Source organism: Peromyscus eremicus, chromosome 9, assembly GCF_949786415.1.
Source record: "Peromyscus eremicus chromosome 9, PerEre_H2_v1, whole genome shotgun sequence".
NCBI classification, from domain to species: domain Eukaryota; kingdom Metazoa; phylum Chordata; class Mammalia; order Rodentia; family Cricetidae; genus Peromyscus; species Peromyscus eremicus.
In genome coordinates, this window is record NC_081425.1 from 68,851,300 (window position 1) to 68,862,264 (window position 10,965).

At 39.7% G+C, this 10,965-nt stretch overlaps 1 long non-coding RNA gene across 1 annotated transcript; it reads left to right on the top strand.

The window, feature by feature from the left end:
• The first annotated feature begins 2,028 nt into the window (after positions 1-2,028).
• Positions 2,029-6,330, top strand: LOC131919454 (uncharacterized). Its single transcript, XR_009381256.1, has 3 exons — positions 2,029-3,036; positions 3,348-3,487; positions 4,946-6,330. It is a non-coding gene; the product is annotated as an uncharacterized LOC131919454 (long non-coding RNA).
• The last annotated feature ends 4,635 nt before the right edge of the window (positions 6,331-10,965 follow it).

Below are 10,965 nucleotides of genomic sequence, written 5' to 3' on the forward strand. Positions count from 1 at the left end.
GGGGTTTTGCAAAACGGGTACAACACATCCATATGCCCAGTGCTTACCCTCTATGGCTATGTAGTGGTTTTCTTCATCTCTCTGACTTATTTTGGTCTGAGTCCACTTTTTCAGATGAGTCTTGCTGTGCCATAATCTACAGATTTTACTTACTTGGTGTGCTGATCACCATCCTATGACTGCTAATTTTTGATGTTCTTGTTTATGAGAAGTTTTTGATGGACACACAAACAGTATTTTTCTTGATCCAGCCAGTTAGTCTGTGACTTTTAATTGGTGAATTGAAGTCATTTACATTTTTGTATTATTTATAATTTATGTAATATATTAGCATTATTCAAACCCAGTGCCTGAACATTATACATTTGAACATGCCAGCCATGCTTGTCATGAGTCACCTGTGGTCATGTTGCATTGGTGACACACACAGCTGCAAGTGGTTTCTGGGTTTAATGTCAAAGCATCACTAGCATCTGCTCTTCTATACAGGGAGAAAATTCCAGTATGTGTCTACTTCTTAATTCTACCCACTCCCCAACATATAAGAGACCGTTCTAATGTAAACCTAAACACAATCACTCTATAGTAATGATAGTTATTAAAGGGTCTGTGTGGAGCTTTAATCAGTAAATGTCTCTGTTTCTATATTACAATGGCTTATGTATACAATCTCCTGCTGCTAATGTACTTCTGCATCTTCAAAGGTTTAGAGTGGATTAACCAGATCATGATACCTTAATTTAATAAGAATCATGTCCTTTTTACTTGATTATTGATAGTGACTTGCTGTTGTCATGATTTTCTTGGTTCATGTTTTGGTTGTGTGGCTCTTTATAATCTTTCCTTCCCAGTTCATGTTAGGGGTTTGTTGGTTGGCTGTGTTGACATGATCAATTTATTCCTGTCTCTCCCGTTTATCACCTCCTCTCATGAAATGTATTATTTTTGTGTCCTTATGGCTGAGACTACCTTTGTTCTTCCATTTATAGTGCTGCTCTAAGGCTTTTCTGCAGTGTTTGGATGGTTTGTCATGAATTGTTCTATTATGTGCTTTTGTTAAATTTTTTATTTCTTTATTGAATTGAAGAGATCACTTGTCAAGTATATCAATCTTGGTTGATAGCTATTTACTTTCAAGCCTTAAAGCATATCATGGCATATTTTCTTGGCTTTTAGAGTGATCTAGTCTTTTCTGATGTTTCTGATTTGAATGCGGATTGATGTTTTTCCCTTGTGATTCTTTTGAGGTTTTTGTTTCTTTTTTTTTTTTTAGAGACAAATTTTTGCTGTGTAGCCCTGGCTGTCCTGAAACATACTCAGTATAATAGAGGAGCCAAAATTTAGGGATCCCCATGTCTCTGCCTTGAGAGTGTAGGAATTAAAGGCAAGTACTACCACAGTTTTCGGAGGTTTTTTTTTGTTGTTCAGTTTTGTTTGTTTGTTTGTGTGGTTGGTTGGTTGTTTTTTTAAAACAGAGTTTCTCTGTGTAGTCCTGGCTGTCCTGGAACTCAATATGTAGACCAAGCTGGCCTCAGAGATCCACCTGGTCCTGCCCCATGAGTGCTGATATTAAGCACATGCACAGCCCTGTTTTCCTTATTCTTTTGATGATTTCCTTATTTGTCAAGGAACAGTTCTTCTCGGCTCATGTCTGTTTAGGAAAAATACTCTTTAGTTTGGATCTCTATTTCTTTCACTCAGTTTGTTGGATCTTCTGTTATCCTTTGATTGAATAAACTGTCTATGTTTTCATACTTTTTCTCAGCTCCTTCTTCTGCCTCATGGATATTTGGGATTGGCTCTTGGATGTGTCCCACAGTTCTTGGAAGGTTGGGTTATGTTCATTATTTTTCTATATAGTTTATGATTGTATTGCTGTTTCAACCTTGACTTTCATCTATGAAACTCATCCTTCTGCCTAGACTTGTCTATTACTGGTGCTTTCTGATGTTTTCTGTTTGATTGATTGATTCCTCCTTTTGTAACAACTATGATTGGTTCCTTTTCAGAGTCTCAATTTTCTTGCTGAAGTTTTCCTCCATTTTAAAAAATATCTCTAAGTTCCTGATTATTTTGTTCACTTTGATAACTTCCTTATCTACTTCCTGAGTTTGAGTCTCTTACATTGTTCTTATGCTTAGTTGACTCCCATAGATGGTCATTTATACTCTTTCAAAGGAGAAGACTTAGTCTTTATCTTGTATTTTAGCTGACTCATTCTCTTTGGTGTCCACTACTGAGGAGTTGTGAGTTTAGGTGGATGTCATAGTGGGTGGTTTTCTCATATATTTTGTGTTTATTCCTTGTGCTTTGTCATCTGACGAATGTATCTTCTAACTTTCTCCTCTGTTTTATCCTCTGTCTCACATGATTTCTCCTGGTAATTGGTCTTTACTTGGACTTATGTTACCTACCCTTTTTAGCAGCAAATGTGCCTGAACTACCAGACATAATGACTCAGCAGAAGTCCCAGTGCTGACTTACAGTAGAAAATACTAGGGCACTTTTCCAAATCGCCAATAGAGTTCAAAGACAGTGTTAATGTAAAAATGTACTTTTTTGAGTTAATGTTTAAATCATAAAGAGAATAAGGAAAGGAAATTTACAAAAGAAGGACTGAAATTAAAATGAGAAAGGAAGCATGTGAGTCATAGTTTAGGACAAGAGAGAAATTGTTGTAAGACTTGAGTCATAAAAGCTTTGACAGCAAGATTAAATTATAAGACAGCAACCTAACAAAATATAAACTTACAAATATGAATAAATACAGTCTTCAGGAAATGACATGAACATTGCATTTGTGAAATCACAAAAAGATTGTACCTTTAAGCATTCTATCATTGTCAGGATGTTCAACCCTATCTGAAGAGCTACATTCTGTTGGTGCTTGCTTGGGGGAGGAGAAGTCATATTCCTCAGTGGTGTAATGCTGATAAGCAGTTGTCTTTCTCCAGGAACTCCCCTGCACAGGTCCATGCTCATGGAAGAAATCCTACTTGAAGGTAGTGGGCCACAAGAAAAGGATATAAATATAAGGTAAAAATGAGAATTGTGGGAAAGAGAAGGAGTTTGTGGGGAGAGAGAGGGTAGTCAGAGAGGATAATTGAGGAATACAAACAAAGTACATTGTGTGTGTATGTGTGTGTGTGTGTGTGTGTGTGTTTGTGTGTGTGTGTGTATACATACATACGTGTGTGTGTGTGTGTGTGTGTGTGTGTGTATATGTGTGTGTGTGTGTATATATATGTGTGTGTGAAACTGTGCAAAAATAAATTTAAAACATTAAAATATTCAATATCATAAAGTAAAAGGCATCATTCACAAAATTATTGTTTCATACTCTTCAGGATGAGGTGGTTTCACTCTGCTTGGAATGATTTTGAATTAGTCTTCAAAATGGGAAAGGCAGCCAAACAAGTTATCAGTTGGTCCTTCCAGAAGAGGATTTCTGTGATGAAAGACCACATTTCTGTCAGAAGTTTTTGAGGTGAGGCCCTGTTCTATTTTGGTTTGGGTTTCTGTGATAGAACACATTTCAAAAATCAAGCTGGATAAGAAAGAGAATATTTCAGATCACATTTCTACCTCACAGTCCATCATCGAGAGAACCAAGTCAGAACTCAGGGCAGGAACCCAGGGCCAGGCACTGAAGCAGAGACAAGGGAAAATGTATTGGACAGCTGGATTTTCTCTCTGTGGCTCTCAGGGAGACCATGCAGGAAGATGCTTCACTGCTGGTTGCAGCTGGTGGTAACTGGCAGAAGCAGCTTGTTACATTTCTGTCGCTTGGCTGGTTCTTTGTGGAGAAAGTACAATGTCAGTTACTTTCTGTTGCTTTAGCTCTTGCTCTTCAAGAACCTATCACAGTTTTACCTTTCCTCTATTTCCTCTTATCTCAGAAACTCAACATCTAATCCTACTGCTTACCCAGAAGCCCTATGGTAGCTTTGTAGTCCCAGTGTAAACTATCTGGAAAAAGGGGCTAAAACACTGACTCAGTAGTTAAGAGAACTGGCGGCTCTTGCAGAAGACTCAGATTCAGTTCCCAGCACTCACATGGTAACTCATACCCTTCAATAAATCCAACTACAGAAAATCTAGTACCCTCTGATGGCCTCCATGAGCTCCAGACTTACACAAAGTACAACCATATATATGCAGAAAAAAACAGTTACATATACAATATAAAATAAATAAATAAAACTTTGAAAAAATATCTGGAACACATTTCCCAGAATTTCCTTCCCCTCCCCGTGTTGTTCTGTTTTGAGGTTGGACTTGGAAAAAGCAATTACAGAGAAGTTGAGAAACAGGTGGGATGTATTTATATACATTTATATTATTTTATGTACCTCAGTTGATAGAGGCCCAGGTACATATGATTTCAATGAGGTTCCAACTCATATTTCTGTTTCTTTCTCTACCCCTCACTTCTAGAGCTTTTCTTTTTCTTGGGTCAAGTCTGAGTGTAGTGTGTTGGATAATACCATGGTTTCTTCTGAAGTTCCCTCAAAGGAGTGAGACTGAGTAGATGGGGGAAGTTTATCCTTCTAGATTCCACCTGACTTATGAGCCTTACTGTGTTTTCAAAAGTATGATTATAATCAGGTGCTGCCCTCATGCTGCTGTCCTTCCCTATTCTGGTCTAGCTGACCTTCTGTATCTCAGGCTCAGTACCAGATGCAAAAACAGTGCTTTGTAGGGACTCCAAAGAACCAGTAGTTTCCTGGGGTGAACTCCTCCTAATGTGTCTCTGACAACTTCACTCATGATGGCTCTGCTTCTCTCAGATTCACAAGGAAATCATGTTCTTTGCTCTTCAGGATGCCTAGTCTGAGCTCTGAGCTGTTACCAACTTAAAGAAAAACTTATACTTTAGACTATTGTGATGTAAGATTCCCAAGTACAGAGAATACTACACATGCTCTCTGTGGTCTATTTTTAGCTAAATACTTTCAAGACAAAGAATTAAAAGAAAAACACACACCAAGACTGATTACATATTTCATAATATGAGGTTTTACTCAGAAACACACTCCTGATGCAGACCACAGATGAAGGAGCCATGGTTGGGACCGTCTGGTCTGGGATGTGCAGGTGTGCTTCTCATCTGGACTCCCCAGGGAGGCTATGCTTAAGGAGCTCCAGTTTTTGTTCAGCTTGTGCTATCATTTTAAACACTGTGAGTATATTCCCAGAGCGCACAGAAATACTTCACTGAATCTTCTAGCTGTGAGGCTGAAATAACAAGGCTGATGGACTTGGCTGATTCCTGAAAGACAACAGAGTAGCGGCTGCTCTTCTCAGTCTGAGTAGAATAAGAAAACTGGCGAATAAGAAAAATCATGTCTCCACTAAGAAGCTGCTTGTACCAAAAAAGATAATAAAAGTTCCAACTTGTCTCATATGAACAGTCCAGGGTGATTGATTCCCCCTCCAGTGTGCTTGCGGTTGATTGGACCTGAGTCACTTTCTGGCTCAAATTGGATCCTGCAGAAAAATCAAAAGAAAGAAAAAAGCTCATTCTGTGATAGTGTGAACAAAACATTGTTGGAATTCGCTACCTTGAGACCCAAGACAAACCCAACTGAAGACATATTCTGCTTGCTTCTCTCTAATCCCTGTTCCCCATCATGTCCACGCGAACTGCTACATGCCTAGGGCAAGGCTTCCTGCTTAATATACTTAACTATATGTAAGACATCCATACCAGAGAAGGCCAAGGCCACAAACACACAGAGCAGGCTGTGAGGAGATATGTGGCACATCTCCTTCGCTATGAATATGTCTCCTCGGCCTTAGATCAGTGTCAAGTGACTGCACATGTACTGTTATTCCTACATCGCCTCAAGCAGGAAATGGGGTTTTGTATGATCACAGGCCACAAGTTCCTTATACAGAGAGAAACAGTGTAGCTCACCATAGACTTTTATTTGCTTCCTGTCTTTCTTGGTAGTTAAAAGAGGCAGCACTTAAAAGGGAGAATGGGAAAACCTGTCCCTGCTGAGCATAAAGCTACTTTGAACTCATGGTTGTTATTTAGAGGGATAATTTGGGAGACCCAAAGTCAGATTCACCAAGAGTCATGTGCAGTCTTTAATGCACTTACAGACCATTGTCTGTGGTGATATTGTGTTCCCCCAAATATCCTGCACCCTAATAAACTTACCTGGGGTCAGAGAACAGGACAGCCACAATATTAAACATAGAGGTTAGGCAGTGGTAGCACATGCCTTTAATCCTAGCACTCCAGAGGCAGAAATCCCTCTGGATCTCTGTAAGTTCAAGGCCACATTGGAAACAGCCAGGCATGGTGACTCAAGCCTTTAATCCCAGGGAGTGATGGTAGAAAGCAGAAAGGTATATAAGGCGTGAGAACCAAAAACTAGAAGCATTTGGACTGGTTAAGCATTTGGCTGGTTAAGCTTTTAGGCTTTGAGCAGCATAGTTCAGCTGAGATTCATTCTGGATGAGGAATCAGAAGCTTTCAGTCTGAGGAAACAGGATCAGCTGAGGAACTGATGAGGTGAGGTAGCTGTGGCTTGTTTTGCTTCCTGGCTCAGGTTTGATTTTATTAATAAGAACTTTTAGAATTCACGCTACAATTGTCATGTTTATTTCTCTACATCTATCATCTGATAAAGCCTAATTTTAGAAAATAGTCCTCACAGGTCTGTGAATTTTTCTGTGACTCACTGTGATCTGAAATAATCTTCCTCCTTTACTGAGTGCTGGGGTCCATATAAATTAAACAATTAGTAGAGCTACTTTTAAATCACATGGTACAGGGCAGTCCATCAGAATGCTAGAAGATACCTGTTGGCTTATGTTCTGTGAAACTGTAACAGAAATAAAATAGTAGTCTTTAAAGACTAAAGAGATGCTCAATGTGTCACTTGCCTGCTGTGAATCATGAGGACTTATGTGTTGATCTCCAGCAGTTACTTAAGAATCCAGTTGATGTGGGTGCACCTGCAGTCAGAGCTCTGGGAAACAGAGACAGAGGAATCCTGGGGCCTCACTAGTCAGACAGTCTAGTCCAATTGGTGAGCTTCAGTTACAGTGAGAACCTCTACCAAATAAATAAATATATTAATTAATTAAATGAATAAATAAATGTGGAGAGCAATAGAGGAAGGTAAACAATATTGACCACTGGATTACACACACACACACAAACACATGGAGAGAGAGAGAGAGAGAGAGACAGAGACAGAGACAGAGAGAGATAGACAGACAGACAGACAGAGACAGAGACAGAGAGACACAGAGAGAAGTTACACTAATTTAAAAACTTACTTTTACAAAACCTGATTTGCTTGTAATAGTCTAACATTTAGTTTTATTCAGAAAATGTCCTGTTCTTACCACACAAAGAACTTACTTATTACATTTCCTAGAAGCTTCTATACCATTGCCCTGAAGTATTCATTCTCACTTGTTAAATTCTGTGTATATTTTAATGTACAAAATGATCTCATGATTATCTTGCCAGGCCTTTCTGTGACTGCAGTCTATTCATGTACATGTTACATATAACCTGAAAGCACTTAGGGGCATGTTAATGCTACATAAATTGGAGGTTGGATTTTGGGGACTGCTGTATCTTTGAAAAATGTAGTTCTTAATCTTTCTTTTGCTCTCATTACTCCAATGGATGAAATGAACCAATAGGCAATCAGAAGAGAAAGTACAAACAAGGTCTCTGAAAAAACTCCAGGTCTCACTATGAATTTAAATAACCGATCAACATGTACATTGGGGACAAGCTTCTGGTATCTGAGTTATACTCCTCTGCCCACCTCACTGCTGAGTGCCAACAGAGAGCACATGCCCTGGACTGCAGTCTCTGTGGCTAAGCAGGAGACCATGGGAGCCACAGCAGCCTGGGGAGCTCAGGATGGCAGAGCTGTAACCCTGCTCTATTTCTCCACAGAGCAGGTTGATGCTCTCCATGCTGCATGGCCACATCCTCTGTGATGAGGCTTTGGAGCACATTGGGTTTGAGTGCTGGGCTGGGCAATTGGTCTCATTCTAAATGCTGCCTTATCTTTCCTGGTGATTTAATTGACGAGCAGTACTTCCTAGTGAAGATAAAGCTTAAAGTTGCTAAAGAAATGCTCAGCAGTGAAAAGCACTGGTTCAGATCTCAGAACCCTCTTGACAAGCTAAGTATCCTCCCAAACCTGCAACTCCAGCTTTGAGTGATTGGACATCATCTTCTGGCCTTCAAATGCACATAAGTGGGTGTACCCATGTATACATACAAGTTTGTGTATACTCACATGGGTGTAAACACACAAATGTAAACAAAAATCAAATCACAAAAAATAAAGCTTAATATTTAAGGAATCATACAAAAGAGATCAGTCATTCAGAAAAAAATGGGGGTTAGGGTTAATGGGGGAGTATCTTTGTCACTGTTCTGTTGCTGTGAAGATATGTCATGACCAAGTGCACTGTTATAAAAGAAAGCATTTAATTTGGAACTTGCTTAGTTTCAGAGGTTTGGTCCATTATTCTTGAAACACAGTCAAAAGAATGATGCATGGTGAAGAATGCCTTTAGGAACCATGGGAGAGGCTCCAGGAAAACAATGCAGAGGGCCATTTAACTGAAGTGCATTTTGTTCCCTGGATTGTTCTTGGGTGTGATTGCATGCCTCCTATGTTAAACATCTCTATTCAGTTCATAAGACATATTCATTACTGTTGAATGTCAGAACATAGCTATAAAACCCAATCTGGTCAGAGTACCCTGAGTCTGGATATGGCCTTTGGCCTTGTTTTGGGGCTTTCACAGATATAATCTATATACATGCCAGGCAATTGGGTTTAAATTGGCCTGTCCTGAGAAAGTTCTCTGAAAGGCTGCACTGTTAATATTTAGTATGAGCTTACTGGCATTTATTTACTCATTTTTCTGATTATGTTTCATTGAACCCAAACAGTCTTCTTTGGATCATTGCTTTGTTACATTTCAGTATAAAAGTACACTGAAACTTACTTAAGTAAGGTTGTCTACAACATTAGACTGTAGTTGTTCCCATTCTTTCAGGTCTTCAGATCCCAGTCAACACATATCATCATGATAAGGAACATGGTGGCATTCAAGCAAGTACTAGGGCAATAGCTGAGACATATACCCTTATGTGAAGGCAGAGGAGAGAGAGAGAGAGAGAGAGAGAGAGAGAGAGAGAGAGAGAGAGAGAGAGAGAGAGAGAGAGAGAGGAGAGAGAGAGAGAGAGAAAAGAGAGAGAAGAGAGAGAGAGAGAGAGAGAGAGAATAGAGAGAGAGAGAGAAACAGAAACAGAGAGACAGAGAGACAGAGAAAGAAAGAGAGAGTGACTATGGGCTTGGCATTAGTTTGTGAAACCTCAAAGCCTACCTCAGTGACACATTTCCTCCAAGACTATACTTGCTAATCATTCTAATCCTTTCAAATAGAGTTACTTCCTGGTGACTAAGAATTCAAATCTATGAACCTCTGGGGGCCATTTTTATTCAAACCACCACATTCCACTCCTGGTCCCCATAAGCTTATAGATATATCATAATGCAATAACATATTTGGCTCAACTTCAAAAGTCCCAATAGTCTATCACAGTCTCAACGTTGTTTAAAAGACTGTCTCTTCTGAGACTCAAGGCAATCTCTTAATCGTAATGCTGTGTAAAATCAAAATCAAACAGCAGATCATATACTTCCAACATACATGGCACAGAATATACATTATGGTTCCAATAGAGAGGAAAAGAAGCATAGTAAGGAAATGTTGGATCACAGTAAGACTGAAAGCCATCTGGGCAAACTACAAACTATGCCTTTTCGTGTCTGATGTCAAAATGCTCTTCAAATCTCCAACTCCTTTCAGCTTTGTTGACTGTATCACACTTCTTTCTCTTGGGCTCATTGCACTACCTGTTAGCAACTCTCCTTGGCAGATACCCCAAGACTCTAGCATCTCTAGCATCTTGGGGTCTCCAAGATAATCCAGGCTTAACCTCCACAACTTCATATAATTGCCTCTCTGGACCTCCATTCAGGTACATTCCTGCCACATGACTGACCTCGGTGGCTTTCCTTAGTGGCAGAGAGAGATTCTACAGAATTCATCCTTGATTCTAAAGTAGAACTCATGTAGCCAACACTGCCAAGTTCTACTGCCTAGTGGTGCTACAACATGGCCAACTTATTTAATTACATCTTTGCCAGGTTTCTGAGTTCAATTGTCTCCTTCACTTATAAGCTCGGCTCTCCTAGAAATCACTCTGTAGGCCTGGCTGGCCTCAAAATCAGAGATCTGCTTTAACCACCACATGAGGACACCCAAATGGTGATGATAGTGTTATTATAAACTAACCAGTCTTCACTGTCTCTCAGGTCTCTTTAGATATTTTCCAGCCTCTCATTCCCTAGGAAGCTCAGGGTTCTGTCTTGAGGTACCCAGTGTTTCCCAGTTCTCTCTTCTGCATCTTCAAGGATGCCTTTGCTCTCCTGCTGACTTCTCTTCTGCTTGCCTGCCTATACTTCCTGCCTGGCTACTGGCCAATCAGCATTTTATTTATCAACCAATCAGAGCAACACATATTTACAGCATACAGAACAATATCCCACAGCAGTGGCCATGGTAGGTTCTCCTCTAGGGTCTGTGACCTCTTTAGACATGGGTAGGTATTTAGGTTTGCATTGTTGGGCCTAATATCATTCCTACTGAGCAGGCCTTAAGTCCAATAAGACACTTATATTAGTTTTTACCAAGACAGAAGTGCTACATTGCATCCTTGTGGATATCTTGCCATTGAGGTCATTGTTTTGGTTCATAACCTTTACATAGCTTGGTAGGGTTATTTATAGCTTTTCTGCCTTGGAATCTTGCATATACTATGAGAATTCATTCCTTGGGAAGAGTCTTCAGGTCATTTCTAGGTAAATTCCTCCAAGTCCTATGTCTGAACTATGTGGT